Raw genomic sequence first — 17,970 nt, forward strand, 5'->3', positions numbered from 1 at the left:
TTCAAACAGTTCAGCAAAACTGAACGTACTCAGACATTTCTCTCTTTACTTATTCTGATCAACACTAAACTGACACACAATATTTTTAGCGCAACGCAATCTGACTTTCAATAATCCCTACAAGAGAATGGCTCTGACTAACAATAACCTATACCCTTCATGAATCACTTACCTCACAAAAATCTTCGTTACTCGAACTACTGCAGTACAGCGAGCGCCACTATTGTCAGCTAAATAAAAGATTATAACTACTGAAGGCACTAACTACCGATAGGCATAGTTAGCAAATGAAAGATTTTGATAGAGAACAAACAATGTATTTACCTTAAGGGGCTCCGGAACGCCCTATACCTGCAACGTTAAAATAACGCTTATAAATTACATCTTTTCTCACAAAGTATTTGAGGTAGGAAGTTGAACTTTTTACAGATTATTTATTGGAATATGGGCTACAACTTAACACAGGGATTTTACAAAATTTTAGTTCAGTTATTAAAGATGATTTTTTTTTCAATTCTAATGAAAATTCACAACATTTTTATTTATATATTCAAAAATACACAGTTTTTTGGAAAAAGGCTGTGTTAAATTATGCAGAAGGTACTGTGTAACATTTACTGAAAGTTTGAAACAAATATGTTTGGAAGATCCTTAGAAAACATGTAATTAGTATGAGAAAATAAAAGTTTTGGGAATCGAGCGACAAGGATTGGATTAACTTTTTACTGCATTCCAGGTCCATAGGATGGATTATCTTCATCCTCTGCAAACTCCTCCTCCAGCTTCCTTTTGTTCCTCCTCCTGTTTACTCTTGCTTGTATTTCTAGACTCTTTACAGCCCTGTTTGCAGCCCGAAGACGTTCCTTGTCTAAAGCAAGCATCGCTCGTTGTTGTGTTCGTAGATTTTGCTACCATTTTCTTCAGTTGCAGTTGCTACAACACTGTTCCAAAAGGTGGTCATGTATGAACACTTATCACATTTCAGTTGTATTTCACTAGCAAGTCCTACGTGCTTTATTATGGAGAGTTCCAGACCAACTTCACTACAATGAATACATCTTACACAGTTTGAAAAAATTCCTTTGAGAACCGACATATCAAATATTTCATTTACATCCGATTCGCCCATAAAACATTCATAGTTTTCACTCATTGAACCAAGCTTCTTCTGTGATGTATTTTCTTTCCCACTTTGACTGCTATGGGCAGGTGTACTTGAGAGGTTAGGTTCACTCACTTGGTTATCGTCTTTATTGTTTACAGTAATAACACATACCTTTGGCTTTCCAACATTTCTCCTTTTCTTAAAAGCCTTCAGAGGATTTCTAATAACTTTACTTTTACTCATTATTATACTTCAACAAAACAGAGACTCAAGAAACAGAATTAATTACGAATATTTTCGAGATAACGACAGAGTAAATAAACATGAAACAATCGACAATCACACCAGCGATATATATTGAACCATCACAGGTTAGCCACAACACATACTTTATCTCACATCACTAAAATGTACCTGATGAACACGGACGTTAATAATAACACCATTTGACAGCAGTTTAACAGCGCCACAGTGGATCACACCCATGTAGAACACATTTCAAAAAAAATTTAAAAATAGTTGTAGTCTTCGGAATTGAATAAATTATATATCTATTAAAAGATAATAGTCTGCACATTCAGAAAACGCAAAAAAATTGAACTTTTCATGATTTTGAGCCTTTCCGGAGCCACTTAATAGTGTTCGAAAGTCATAATTTATATATCACCCATGATATCCAATATTACAAATATACTCTTTCTGATGGACACAAGTCCAGATCGTCCGCTCTCAAAATTCCGCCATTTCTCTCCCCACATCCACGACTGCTGGCGGGTCACCTCCAACTGCGCCACGCTACGCGCTGTTAACAGCCAACTGCCCAACACTACAATAGCAAATAATCCAACAATGCAAACCAGCCACAGACTGCACACAGCACAGTCAGTGATTTTCATACAGAGCGCTACGTGGCGTTACCAACATAAAACCTAAACAGCCTACTCACATGATGAACCCTCGTTTCGTCCATTGTCACATACCTTGCACGAAAGCCGTCTTCAACCGCTTCAAATTGGCGGACGATTTCTTCACAACACTGCACTCGCTCCCGTCTCTGATCTACATTAAAGTCTTTCGGGACCCACCGAGATGGAACTTTCCGTATTTCCAAAATATCGAGATTCGAAATGTGGGTTCAATGTGCTGCAAAGTTGTTCGACAATCCTGCTAAATTGTATCGTGAATTGTAGTCGCAGTTTCATCAGTGGCTACGGTGATACGCCTTCCGGTCCCTGGCGCATCTTCCACACTCGTCCTTCCACGTTTGAAGCCGGACATACAGCTTCTCACTGTTGCATAAGACGGAGCACTGTCCTTAAGTGTATTCCGCATGTAGTCCGCAGTTTCCTTCGGCGTCATTCGCCTCAAATGGAGATATTAAGTCACAGCACGGTTCTTGATTCTCTCGATATTCGCTATTTATTTTTTTTATTTCACTACGGTATACAACGCATCTTAGCGGAAAACTATCGAAGCTGGAGCAGCGAAATTTGACTATCATACCCACAAAGAATAAGGGAGCAATTGACAGGAATGGGGGAAAGAAATATAGTAGAAGAAGAATGGATAGCTTTGACAAATGAAGTAGTGAAGGCAGCAGAGAACCAAGTAGGTAAAAAGACGAGGGCTAGTAGAAATCCTTGGGTAACAGAAGAAATACTGAATTTAATTGATGAAAGGAGAAAAGATAAAAATGCAGTAAATGAAGCAGGCAAAATGGAATACAAACGCCTCAAAAATGAGATCGACAGGAAGTGCAAAATGCCTAAGCAGGAACGGCTAGAGGACAAATGTAAGGATGTAGAGGCTTACCTCACTAGGGGTAAGGTAGATACTGCCTACAGTAAAATTAAAGAGACCTTTGGAGAAAAGAGAACCACTTGTATGAATATCAAGAGCTCAGATGTAAACACAGTTCTAAGCAAAGAAGGGAAAGCAGAAAGGTGGAATGAATATACAGAGGGTCTACAACAGGGCGATGGAAATGGAAGAGGATGGAGATGAAGATGAAATGGGAGATATGGTACTGCGTCAAGAGTTTGACAGAGCACTGAAAGACCTGAGTCGAAACAAGGCTCTGGGAGTAGACAACATTCCATTAGAACTACTGACAGCCTTGGGAGAGCCAGTCCTGACAAAACTATACCATCTGGTGAGCAAGATGTATGAGATAGGCGAAATACCCTCAGACTTCAAGAAGAATATAATAATTAGAATCCCAAAGAATGCAGGTGTTGACTCATGTGAAAACTACCGAACGATCAGTTTAATAAGTAACGGCTGCAAAAAACTAACTCGAATTCGTTACAGACAAATGGAAAAATTGGTAGAAGCCGACCTCGGGGAAGATCAATTCGGATTCCGTAGAAATATTGGAATACGTGAGGCAATACTGACCCTATGAATTATCTTAGAGGATAGATTAAGGAAAGGCAAACCTACGTTTCTAACATTTGTAGACTTAGAGAAATCTTTTGACAATGTTGACTGGAATACTCACTTTCAAATTCTGAAGGTGACAGGGGTAAAATACAGGGAGCGAAAGGCTATTTACAATTTTTATAGAAACCAGACGGCAGTTATAAGAGTCGAGGGACATGAAAGGGAAACAGTGGTTTGGAGGGGAGTGAGATACGGTTTCAGCCTCTCCCCAATGTTATTCAATCTGTATATTGAGCAAGCAGTAAAGGAAACAAAAGAAAAATTTGGAGTAGGTATTAAAATCCATGGAGAAGAAACAAAAACTTTGAGGTTCGCCGATGACATTGTAATTCTGTCAGAGATAGCAACGGACTTGGAAGAGCAATTGGACGGAATGGACAGCGTCTTGAAAGGAGGATATAAGATGAACATCAACAAAAGTAAAACGAGGATAATGGAATGTAGTCGAATTAAGTCGGGTGACGCTGAGGGAAGTAGATTAGGAAATGAGACACTTAAAGTAGTAATGGAGTTTTGCTATTTGTGAAGCAAAATAACTGATGTAGAGAGGATATAAAATGTAGACTGGCAATGGCAAGGAAAGCGTTTCTGAAGAAGAAAATTTTTTAACATCGAGTATAGATTTAAATGTCAGGAAGTCGCTTCTGTAAGTATTTGTATGTAGTGTAGCCATGTATGGAAGTGAAACATGGATGATAAATAGTTTGGACAAGAAGAGAATAGAAGCTTTCGAAATGTGGTGTTACAGAATAATGCTGAAGATTAGACGGGTAGATCATATAACTAATGAGGAGGTATTAAATTGAATTGGGGAGAAAAGGAGTTTGTAGCACAACTTGACTAGAAGAAGGGATCGGTTGGTAGGACATGTTCTGAGGCATCAAGGGATCACCAATGTAGTATTAGAGGGCAGCGTGGAGGGTAAAAAATCGTAGAAGGAGACCAAGAGATGAATAAGTAGATTCAGAAGGATGTAGGTTGCAGCAGGTACTGGGAGATGAAGAAGCTTGCACAGGATAGAATAGCATGGAGAGCTGCATCAGACCAGTCTCAGGACTGAAGACCACAACAACAATACCCACAAAGGGTCACCGTGAAAGTAGGTGGTGTTGTTTGTGCGAGACATTACGGTAACTATCTCAGTCTAGAATCTTTTCTACCGCCCCTCGTATTTGCTCGACTTGGGCGGGAGAGGTCTTGGCATATGGTTCCTGTTCGCCAGTCTTTGCGCCAATGGCTTGGATTAAATACCAAACCTCTCCACGGTGTGCTACGAAGGGAGGACATGTCATACTGTGGATATACGGCTTTGTTCACAGTCGCGCCGAGAACTGTCATCAGACGCTGTTGCTAGAGATCGCCTGGTAACATTGGCCACCAGCTTAGTCTTAGTGCGTCGGATATCCTTCGCCAGTTTTTGTCGCGGCCAAGGAGATTAGGTTATGTTATGTTGGAATCTATTCTACCTGTGAAGTAGATTTTAACATTCTAGGGTGGGAAGGATAATACGATACCTCTATGCTGAAAGACGAGTGCTACAACGCTGCTCCTTCTATTAAAAAGATGGCAAAGGCACGTGAAAGTGATGTATCTGTCCTCAGTTATTGGTATTAGCAGACAAGTCTTACATACAGTGAGAGAACTGTTGAAATATATGAAACAAAATCGTTATTACTTCTGAACGGTTTGCGTTAGGACGTTCCAACGGCACGGTTGGTCACGGGGCATGATGGGAATTAGAATGCAAATAGGACCTGGTTTAGCGACGAAGCCCACTTTCACTTGGATGGGTAAGATAATGAGCAAAACTGGCGCATTTGGAAGACTGAGAATCCGCAAAATGCGGATCGAGAAATCTCTTCACCCTCAACAGGTGACTGGTCGGTGTGCAGTGTCCAGTCACGAAATAATCGGTGTGACATTTCTTGATGGCACGGTGACTATCGAACGGGATGTGAAGGTTTTGGAAGATGATGCTATCCCCATTATCCAAAGTGAACGCTGATCTGGACAAGACGTGGTTCATGCAAGACGGAACTCGACCCCCATCGTAGGAGGAGTTTGTTTGATGTTCTGAAGCAGCGTTTTGGGGATCGCGTTGTGGCTCTGGGGTACCCAGAGGTCACTGGCAGGGGCCTCGATTGGCTGCCATATTCTCCGGATATGAACACATGCAGCTCCTTTTTGTTGGGCTATATTGAAGACAAGGTGTACAGCAATGACCCCAAAACCACTGCTGAGATGAAAACAGATATTCAGGGGATTTTCGACAGCATCGATGTTCCGAAACTTTAGCAGGTCATGCAGAATTTGGCTACTCGTCTGCGGCATATCATCGGCAATGATGACAGGCACATCGAACATGTCATAACCTAAATCTGAATATCTGTAGTGAAGTTCACATGTTGAATAAAGTCTGTGCACGCCCTGGTTTGTAACTATTTTACGTTTTTTTCAGATATAGTTCAATAATTGTCACCCTGTCTATGCGAGATGAATGAAGAACCGTTATGTTACATACTGTACATGATTCGTGACGATCTTGAAAAGCAAAATTACAAACACTGTGTTTTGCTGAATTTGGCTTGAGGGTTGTTTTGGGGGAGGAGACCAAACAGGTAGGTCATCGGTCTCATCGCATTTGGGAAGGATGAGGAAGGAAATCGGCCGTGCCCTTTTTTTTTTTTCTTCTTCAAAGGAACCATCCCGGCATTTGCCTGAAGCGATTTAAGGAAATCACGGAAAACCTAAATCAGGATGGCCGGATGCAGGATTGAACAGTCGTCCTCCCGAATGCGAGTCCAGTGTGCTAACCACTGCGTCAGCTCGCTCGGTTGGCTGAATTTATTTGAAGATGTGCAGACATATTTCAGTTGATGTACAATGACTGTCATTGAGCGTAAGTCTGAAGGCCAGACACAGAGTTTAGAATAAGATAGTCTGAACACCTAAACCACTGAAATGTGGAAAGTCATACACCACACTTGCAAACCACTCCATATGACGGAATCAGCATCCAACTGGCATAAAAAGCCAGCAAGTAGTAGGATGACAATAATTTGCACACGGCTAATGCCCAGCTACCACGACAGAAGAAAGATTCACTACAGTAAGTTTCACCAAAAGATACGCCACCCCTCACATGTGAACAAATTATTTTTTGAGGTTATAGTTAGGCCTAAAATAGCCGAACATTTTCCCTACTTGTGGTTTCCGAACTATGAGGTGTTTAAGAAAAGTAAAGGTACTGACTACACTGCGAGCAATCTGACAACGCAGGGTTGTTCTGGGCGAATGGACTAGACCGCCCCGTTCCAACAACTTAAATCTCATCCAGTACGAACGGAATGCGTGGGAGAGACGTACTGTAGCCCGTCCACATGCACCAACGGCCGTTCAAACAGTTGTCAACCGCCCTGGTGGAGGAATGCAACGCCCTACCACAGAAACTTCTTACCGACCTTGTGACCGGCGTAGCAGCGCGTTGTAGAGCGTGCACTGTTGTCAACAATGATAAGACATCATATTCAGAATCATGTCACACCTTTTGTAATATCCTGCGGCCGTCACAACTAGCCAGTCACCTCAGCGTAATAAGCACTCCGTCTTCAGGCCACAAGAGACCCATCGGGACCATCCGACCGCCGTATCATCCTCAGCTGATGTTGCGGATAGGAGGGGCGTGTGGTCAGCACACCACTCTCGCGGTCGTTAAGAACGTTTTCTGTGACCCGAGCCGCTACTATTCAGTCGAGTAGCTCCTCAATTGGCATCACGAGGCTGAGTGCACCCCGAAAAATGGCAACAGGGCATGGCGGCCAGGACAGTCACCCATCCCAGTGGTGGCCACGCCCAACAGCACTTTTACTTCGGTGCTCTGACGAGAACTGGTGTATTCACTGCGGCAAGGCCATTGCCCACCTCAGTGTAATAATTGTCTTTATAAGAAATTGTCATTTCCGTTCGTCTCATGGCGTATTTCCTTCGGTTATCTTCTCTATTGTACCAATTCTGTCTCTGCAAGGTCCAAGTTTCCTCGAACTATTTTATGTGGCAATGACACATTATTTGAAAGCTACTTTCGTTCTTAACTTTTGCACGCCGGTGAATCATAAACATTTCTTGGAGCTGCTTCTTCTTAATGAACCGCACTGTGTCGAATTCGCGAATTGTTTGACACGGAGAGCGAAGCGTTCGTCGCTGTAGAGACACTGTACTCGCCGAGGGCTTGCTCCGTGCCACGAGTGCGTGCGGCTGCCTAGTTGTCTTCCGCCTGTACAGGCCGCGGGCAGTGCTCCAAGGCCGTTCCCATAAACGAAAACTCTGAAGTTAATTACAGACTAGACCGTTTGCGAAACAGCAAAGTGCAAGAGGGATTCTAGTCTGCAAACTGCTTGTACATCCTGCAGGCTATGTTTCCTCACGCAAAGATATCTCACCTTTCAGAGTATGCACAGGAAGACGCTCGCCGAATATGCGAATGTTTCTGGATAACCTGTGACATACGCACATTCTCCTACACTACTGGCCATTAAAATTGATACACCAAGAAGAAATGCAGATGATAAACGGGTATTCATGGGACAAATATATTATACTAGAACTGACATGTGATTACATTTGCACGCAATTTGGGTGCATAGATCAAGAGAAATCAGTACCCAGAAAAACCACCTCTGGCCGCATAACCGCCTTGATACGCCTGGGCATTGAGTCAAACAGAGCTTCGATGGCGTGTACAGGTACAGCTGCCCGTGCAGCTTCAACACGATGCCATAGTTCATCAAGAGTAGTGACTGTCGTATTGTGACGAGCCAGTTGCTCGGCCACCATTAACCAGACGTTTTCCATTGGTGAGATATCTGGGGAATGTGCAGGCCAGGGCAGCAGTCGAACATTTTCTGTATCCAGAAAGGCCCGAACAGCACCTGCAACATGCGGTCGTGCATTATCCAGCTGAAATGTAGGGTTTCGCAGGAATCGAATGAAGGGTAGAGCCACGGGTCGAAACACATCTGAAATGTAACGTCCACTGTTCAAAGTGCCGTCAATACGAACAAGAGGTGACCGAGACGTGTAACCAATGGCACCCTATACCATCACGCCGGGTGATACGTCAGTATGGCGACGACGAATACACGCTTTCAATGTGCGTTCATGGTGATGTCGCCAAACACGGATGCGACCATCATGATGCTGTAAATAGAACGCGGATTCATCCGAAAAAATGACGTTTTGCCATTCGTGCACCCAGGTTCGCCGTTGAGTACACCATCGCAGGCGCTCCTGCCTGTAATGCAGCGTCAAGGGTAACCGCAGCCATGGTCTCCGAGCTGATAGTCCGTGCTGCTGCAAACGTCGTCGAACTGTTCGTGCAGTTGGTTGATGTCTTGCAAACGTCCCCATCTGTTGACTCAGGGATCGAGACGTGGCTGCACGATCCTTTGCAACCATGCGGATAAGATGCCTGTCATCTCGACTGCTAGCGATACAAGGCCGTTGGGATCCAGGACGTCGTTCCGTATTACCCTCCTGAAACCACCGATACCATATTCTGTCAACAGTCATTGGATCTCGACCAACGCGAGCAACATTGACGCGATACGATAAACCGCAATCGCGATAGGCTACAAAATCGACCTTTATCAAAGTCGGAAACGTGATGGTACTCATTTCTCCTCTTTACACGAGGCATCACAACAACGTTTCATCAGGCAACGCCGGTGAACTGGTGTTTGTGTATGAGAAATCGGTTGGAAACTTTCCTCATATCAGCACGTTGTAGGTGTCGCCAATGGCGCCAACCTTGTGTGAATTCTCTGAAAAGCTAATCATTTGCATATCACAGCATCTTCTTCCTGTCTGTTAAATTTCGTGTCTGTAGCACGTCATCTTCGTGGTGTAGCAATTTTGGTGGCCAGTAGTGTAGATTCGCTATGCGCCTCAAACAGAAAGTCTGTAATTAGTGTATAGTGCCAGTACTGACGTACTAAAAGGGAAAACACAGACGCTAAATGCGCAAACAGTTCCAAATCGATGGTTCTCAATGAGTTATGATGTACAAATGCGTTGCGACCATAAGAAGAGGGGAGTGGTAAGTAAACAAATGGCTAAAAGAACAGGACAGTGAGTGTTACGTAGCTGAAGTAGAGCTGGATATATACAAGGTGAAGAAAAATTCGCGCACTAGGACTTTGCAAGGCGGCTCTTCACATGCTAGCAATACAAAAACGCCCGTCACAAAGTTTCGTCCTGTGCATATTTCGAGCTTGCGTATTTCGGGCTGTAAATGGACGTTAAAGACAGGCAATCTGGTAACTCTATAATCACGTGTAAACTAACTACCACCGTCAGGATATCATAGTAGCGCTGTTCTTTTGCTGCAGTGGATCGCGTTTTGGGTTAGCGTGCAGGAGATCGAGGGTTCGATCGTTGATCGAGGCTTATTGTTTTTATCTGATAAATAGTCTTCATGGTACGGTGCCTGCCGTCTTAATCGACATACAGAGATTACAATAGATCTTCCACAAAACATTTGCCGTTACGTACTACACACACAGAAATAGAAATACAGTTGTTTTCATTGGTCAGCTTTTAAAGAAACCTTTTGCAGAAGATGCATGGGCATTGTTTCGCACGCCTGCCCTACAGATTTCCAACTTGCTTTGTGTGTACCCTCCCGCGGTGGTCCCATCCATTAATAGCAACTGTTATTCTTGTCACGTTCAGGTCCATTATATTCCGTTACGGTGTTGCGTCGCCAGTGGGGATAGCAACGTCCTTTACAAACAATTTCGATGGGACCACTGGGGGTGGTTACACAGAAAAGTCTGAAATTTAGCAGAAGCAGGGGCACGAAACAGTTCGCGCACCACGTGCAAAAGACTTCTTTAAAAGCTTACCAATGAAAATGACTGTATTTCCTTTTTTGTTTGTAGCACGTAACTGCAAATGTTTTCTAGAAGTCCCACTGTAATCGCTGTATGAAGATTAAGGTGTAAGATTTCGCACAACACAGACAACTTTTAGCTAGTTAGTTAGTTATGTGTTCCATTGATCAATCTCACGGTAACAGTTATGGTATGGAACGTGTCAAATGCATAAGAAATGCACACATGAATGAAGGTTCCTAAAAAAATTAAAAAAAATTAAAAATAAATTAAAAAACTTCCCCTTTCTCCCATTCCCTTAAATGGCACACAATACATATATTATACGTATGGATTTACTATGTCTCCCTGCTCGTCGTCAAATATGGGGTGTCTTACACCATAAGTAGATTTATTTATCCCTCTTCAAGAATTCATCTATGGTATAGAAGGAGTTGTCAAAGAGATATGGTTTCAATTTGTTTTTAAACTATTACTGCTGTCTGTCAGACATTTTGTTTCATCTGGTAATCTATCGCAAAGTTATGCAGCAGCATATCTTACCCCTTTCTTCGCCCATGACAGGTTAATTAAATGACAGTGTAAGTCTTTCTTTCTTCTGGTATTATAATCATGAATGTCACTGTTGTTTTTAAACTGGTCCATGTTGTTGAAAACCAAATTTCATGTACTGTGTGGCTGTTGTCAGAATTCTTAACCTTTTAAACAGATGCCTTCAAGACGTGCGACTATGAGACTCACTCATTATTCTAACTACTTTCTTTTGAGCATTGAATATTTTCTGCCAAAGTGTTGAGTTACCACAAAATATTATTCCGTATGACAATACAGACTAAAAATATGCATAGTATGTCAGCTTGCCAATTCCTATATCCTCAAAAATAGCAATTATTCTGATTGCAAAAGTTGCTGAACCTAGTCGTTTTAGGAAATTCCTTGCAGTAGAAAATTGGATGTACTGTGTTTTTTCAAAGTACAGAGCAAGCACATTCGCAGAAAACAAATCAGAAACTTTTCTAAGGCTATTATTTGTATCATTTTCTATTGGTGTTCCTTTTACTGGATTAATAATGATGTTTTCATCATCAGCAAACAGTGTCAGTTTAGCTTCTTGTTTCAGGTAACAAGGGAGGTCGTTCACATATATCAAGCCCAGAAGGGGACCCATTATCGAACCCTGTGGAACACATAATGTAATTTCACCCCAGTCAGATGAAGTGGGGAAACTTCCTTAAATCGCTTAAACCATATAAAGAAAGCTTTTGCCTCCTGTTATGTAGATATGACTTAAACCACTCATATGTTGTTCCATTTATACCGTAGTATTGTATTTTCTGTAACATAATGTCATCACTGAATCAAATGCTTTGGATAAGTCACGGTAAATACCTTTTGGTGACATTTTACTATTTAAAGACTCCATTAAGTGGGCAATGAAATTGTATATTGCTGTTTCAGTAGAAACTGTGATTTATTAAGTATCCCATTACTTACAACTACTCATGACGTCGCCTTTCCGGCTTAGATCTCTTTTAATATGTGACTTGTAAGTACTGCATCTTTTTCCAGTCAGTACAGACTTCAATTTTATTACTGTATTATATACCTAATATGTTTTAGAACAGTTAGTCTAATTCTGTAGACGACGCTCATAATAGCGTCGAAACCTGGTCAATTTTGACTTAGTATTTGTGACCGAGGGCTTATTTGTCCTAATATTATCCCATTACTATTGAGATGACTAACTTCTCTGGAGTACATCACATTCTGAATGATTTTTGAAAATACTGCAAGCAAGGATATTGGTGGGTAATCACTGGCAGCTGTGGTGTCCCATTTTTTGTAGAAAGGCCTGACAGTGGCATATTTTAACCTGCCTGAGAAAGTATCACCAGTTAGTGATGCAATACGGATTGCAAATAAAAAGAAATCAACCTCGACCTCCTGCATGCAAACCCAACACGCTATCCACTCCACCGACCACGCAACACTGTTCGCTGTGCTGAAAGAGGCAGCTGCCATACACGTGATTAGTGTGGCCAGACTACCAGTCTACCATCCACTTACTGTCCGAAATATGCGCAGGACGAACTTTTGTGACAGATATTTTTGTATTGCCAGTATGTGAGGAATAGCGCTGCAAAGTCCGAGTGCGCGAATTTTTCTTCACCTTGTATACGGGGTGTTCCGAAATTCCATGTACAAACTTCTAGGACTCGTATAGAAGGGAGTGAGTACATAAAACTTGAAATAGGAACCCATGTTCGGAAAGGTACCGTTTCAATTCAGATATATAACGCGTCCACGTCTGCTGAGGAAAAGAGAAATGTTTCAGAATTGCTTGTCCCGGTACACAATTTAACTCCTGTCGACTTGTTCTTGTAGTGTCGTACGCAAAGTTTAATTTAGGAGACTCCTGTACAGGAAAAGGAAGATCTGCTGGCAGGAATTCGGGCCGCTGCATTAGAAACTGAAGAGACTCCAGGTGGGATGGAGAGTGTGCACCAGAACGTGCTTCAGATGTACAATGTCTGTAACAAAGTAAGGTGGTTGTCACATCGAACCTCTGTTGTAATGTGTCAGTGCTGTTCTGTAAGTACAGTAACTGGGTTCTTTTCCGACCTGTAACAACGTAAACACATAATGTACAAGTGTCCATACAAATAAATGCGCTTAATTGATAAATGGATGTTTCGATATGTTTCCTTGCGAATTGTTACCTAATAACTGTACTGCGATACGCCTAATTCTGTTCCTCAAGCAGAAGTGTATGAGGTAAACTTCTGAGTTGAAACTGTCATAGAACGGAAACAGTACGTTTCCAGACATAGGTTCCTATTCAAAGTATTATGTACTCACTCCTCTCTACCAGTCCAAGAAGTTTGAAACGGGAATTACCAGACCCCCTATATGTTGCTGTTGTGGACTTCAGTCCTGAGACTGGTTTGATGCAGCTGTCCATGTTACTCTATCCTGTGCAAACTTCTTCATCTCCCAGTACCTACATCCTTCTGAATCTGTTTAGTGTATTCATCTCTTGGTCTCCCTCTACGATTTTTACCCGCCACGCTGCCCTCCAATACTAAATTTGTGATCCCTTGGTGCCTCAGAACATGTCCTACTAACAGATCCCTTCTTCTAGTCAAGTTGTGCCACAAATTTCTTGTCTCCCCAATTCTGTTCAATACCTCCTCATTAGTTATGTGATCTACCCATCTATTCTTCAGCATTCTTCTGTAGCACCACATTTCGAAAGCTTCTATTCTCTTCTTGTCCAAACTATTTATCATCCATGTTTCACTTCCATATGTGGCTACACTCCATACAAATACTTTCAGAAATGACTTCCTGAGGCTTAAATCTATACTCGATGTTAACAAATTTCTCTTCTTCAGAAACACTTTCCTTCCCATTGCCAGTCTACATTTTATACCCTCTCTACTTCGACCATCATCAGTTACTTTGCTCCCCAAATAGCAACTTTCATGTACTACTTTAAGCGTCTCATTTCCTAGTCTAACTCCCTTAGCATCACCCGATTTAATTCGGCTATATTCCATTATCCTCTTTTTGCTTTCGTTGATGTTCATCTTATCATCTTATATCCTCCTTTCAAGACACTGTCCATTCCGTTCAACTGCTCTTCCAGGTCCTTTGCTGTCTCTGACAGAATTACAATATCATCGGCGAACCTCAAAATTTTTATTTCTTCCCCATGGATTTTAATACCTACTCCGAATTTTTCTTTTGTTTCCTTTACTGCTTGCTCAATATACAGATTGAATAACATCGGGGATAGGCTACAACCCTGCCTCACTCCCTTCCCTACCACTGCTTCCCTTTCATATCCCCCTATATAGCGAGAGGAAATGGAAAATAGGCAAAAGCAGTGACTCTGCGTTCGATTACTCACGATAAGAAAATACCGGGACCATGAACACTACGGAAGAATTGACGATGTAAGGAAAATAATAATAAACAGGACAAACTTGGATGCACAGAACCTAAAGATGAATGGAGGAATTTGGAACAGGCCTGATTCTAGCAGTGTACATGAATGAAGATTATGATGATGATGATGACGATCAGGACACATATGATAGGGCGATGACCATAATGCGACTGTTGTAACAGATTCTAGAGATGTCCGGACGTTAGGAGTGAAAGCTGGCCCCATCACGGGAGGAGGCGACGGACAAACGCGTTGCGTCACAGCAGCACGCCCGCGGGCTCCGGCTTCCGTCACGCGTAGCAGGCACGTGATACCTACTCCACTCAACTCGACGCCGGTGTCTGTCCTTCAGAGGAAACACATGCAACTCTTACCTGCTCTCCAGCCTTGAAGGAAGCTACTGTATCCCGCGGGCAGTAGCAAAGAGTGTCTCAAAACTATTCAGTCAGAGCACCGCGACGGACGCAACACAGTAGTTCAGATGTAAACACGTGCGTGTATACGTGTATGCGTGTATCGTGTCTTGGGTCTGCCAAGAGCTCGTCGGCCATTTATGTCCAGAAGCATAGATGTTCTTCCCACCAAGTCTGCTTTACCGCGCATGGCGTGTCCGTACCATCATAGCCTACTTTCCCATAGTTTGTCTGAGATAGGTCCAACTCCAAGTCGCCGTCGATCGTCGACCTTTGTGGCATGGTCAAACCGGGTAAGCCCAAGAGACAACGCATTTCCTTCACGTGGAGAGCCTGCCCATGCTTCATTGTCGTTGGCCAACACTCCGACCTTTAAAGTCCTATAAATCTTTGACTTAAGGCGTAAAAGCATAGAGCAGTCACACAGGACGCCGATCACTTGGCGCCAGACTATGTAAACACGGGCACGGACATTCTGCATACTTATACGTTTCCCATAGTTTGTCTGAGATAGGTCCAACTCCAAGTCGCCGTCGATCGTCGACCTTTGTGGCATGGTCAAACCGGGTAAGCCCAAGAGACAACGCATTTCCATCACGTGGAGAGCCTGCCCATGCTTCATTGTCGTTGGCCAACACTCCGACCTTTAAAGTCCTATAAATCTTTGACTTAAGGCGTAAAAGCATAGAGCAGTCACACAGGACGCCGATCACTTGGCGCCAGACTATGTAAACACGGGCACGGACATTCTGCATACTTTCACCATCACTGCATATCACTGAGCGAAGGTATTTGAATTGATCCACTTTTTTCAGGTCTCCCCCACCGACCCCGACGGCCTTACTGGTTCGAATACCACACACCATATATTCTGTCTTCTTAACATTCAGTCGTAGGCCAAATTTGCCGGGTCGTTGATTCCATTGCTGCGTCTGTTCCTGGAGCTCTTTACAGCGTTCGCTTGCCAGTAAAACATTGTCTGCGTATAGGAGTGACCAATGGTGGGACGACTGTAGGCCGTGTGTCATACAGAGGATGAGGATGTCCATAGAGAGGATAAACAGTAGAGGTGATGTACTCCGACACTAATGTTCCCGCTGCACAAATGGTTCAAATGGCTCTGAGTACTATGGGACAACATATCAGGTCATCAGTCCCGTAGAACTTAGACCTAACTAACCTAAGGACATCACACACATCCACGCCCGAGGCAGAATTCGAACCTGCGACCGTAGCGGTCGCGCGGCCACAGACTGTAGCGCCTAGAACCGCTCGGCCACTTCGGCCGGCCATTCGCAGCTGCACACGCATACCGGGCAGCTGCGATACCACAACTGCTACGTCGTTGAAAACAATACGTCGTAGTGAAGAAGCCTTAGGCGGCAACGAAGACTGTACATCACGCTGTGTATTGACGTTTCTTCGCTCACTTCTGACTAAGAGTAAACGGAAGTAGCTTTGTGTTCATCAGATGCCGTTACCACTAATTCTGAAGTAAGTTTTTTGATTTTCAATTTCTACAATTTGAAGTGTTACGACTACCCTTACTCCACGAGAACTGTATTTGTTTTCGGCTGTGCCTCGAAAAAGAACATCAACAAGTGAAACTGAAAAACATTGAGCTAGAGAGAGACAATTTTTTGCTTAGACAAAGCAATGCTTCGGTAGCACTTGCCCGCGAAAGGCAAAGGTCCCGAGTTCGAGTCTCGGTCGGGCACACAGTTTTAATCTGCCAGGAAGTATCATATCAGCGCACACCCCGCTGCGGAGTGAAAATCTCTTTCTGGAAAGTAATAGGACATTGATAACGATTATTATTGTTGTGAAAGATACTTTTAAATACGCACCGAATGTAATTCCACATAATTTTGCGAGTAATAATTGCGATTTGATGAATTTACAGTTGCAGATTTTGTAATCCAACCTAACTACACCTCCCATCGGGCAGTAACGAGAGGAGGAGGAAAGATCACTGTCTTCAATTACACCGGTGCCGGGGACAGGAAATCCGATCGCCGGAGGCCCAAGGCAGAAGATACAATGGTTACGCGAACTTACTACTTAATGATTAGACCTTCCACGAACTTAACTTGCAATTATGCTCGAACAGGCAGTACACGACCTCCGATGGCAAGGATCCACACATCCAACCGCGCACGCGTCGCCAGCGTACCCAACACGCCACGCTCACGCGACAACACGCTCTGTCACCGGAGTTCACGTCTTCTCTGCAGCGTTGACGGATAGTGACCGCTCCTCCATGTTAGGTGTCTCCTTTTTAAACTCCATTGTTGAAACGGAGGACTTAAAGCAGCTTGTTAACGTCCCACCAAGGTGAAATGAACAGCAACTACTCGTGGGGCGATTCTGTATACAACCAACCCGCGGGGAGCTCTTCTGTCAACTCGACTCGCTCGTTACACACAACCGACATACATCACGTGGCGACTCGGTACAACCCACCACGCGTGGTCCGCGCTGACGAGCCACCCTGTCCTCCCGTGTCCAACACACTCTCTGAGCGCACAACCAGACTTCCGCGCCACCACACGAAGTTACCACCAGTCAAAGATCTCACTTCCTCCATAGCAGTTTCCCGGATGCAAAACGCAGATATCGATAGCAGAGGGAAAAAGACAACCAAGCAGCCACTTAATGACAGACAACATATCAAACAAACGCGTCAGCGGAAGAAAAGGAAAACCAATGCAATTTAAACACAAAGTGTAGCACGAGTCGATACCCGGCTAAAGTACACTCCTGGAAATTGAAATAAGAACACCGTGAATTCATTGTCCCAGGAAGGGGAAACTTTATTGACACATTCCTGGGGTCAGATACATCACATGATCACACTGACAGAACCACAGGCACATAGACACAGGCAACAGAGCATGCACAATGTCGGCACTAGTACAGTGTATATCCACCTTTCGCAGCAATGCAGGCTGCTATTCTCCCATGGAGACGATCGTAGAGATGCTGGATGTAGTCCTGTGGAACGGCTTACCATGCCATTTCCACCTGGCGCCTCAGTTGGACCAGCGTTCGTGCTGGACGTGCAGACCGCGTGAGACGACGCTTCATCCAGTCCCAAACATGCTCAATGGGGGACAGATCCGGAGATCTTGCTGGCCAGGGGAGTTGACTTACACCTTCTAGAGTACG

The 17,970-nt window shown here is 43.5% G+C and overlaps 1 protein-coding gene across 1 annotated transcript in view; it reads left to right on the forward strand.

The window, feature by feature from the left end:
- LOC126425047 (UDP-glucosyltransferase 2-like) overlaps positions 1-17,970 on the forward strand; it is a 125,007-nt gene that overhangs the window by 13,972 nt on the left and 93,065 nt on the right. The window lies entirely within an intron of this gene.

The sequence above is a fragment of the Schistocerca serialis genome, chromosome 10 (assembly GCF_023864345.2).
Source record: "Schistocerca serialis cubense isolate TAMUIC-IGC-003099 chromosome 10, iqSchSeri2.2, whole genome shotgun sequence".
NCBI lineage: Eukaryota > Metazoa > Arthropoda > Insecta > Orthoptera > Acrididae > Schistocerca > Schistocerca serialis.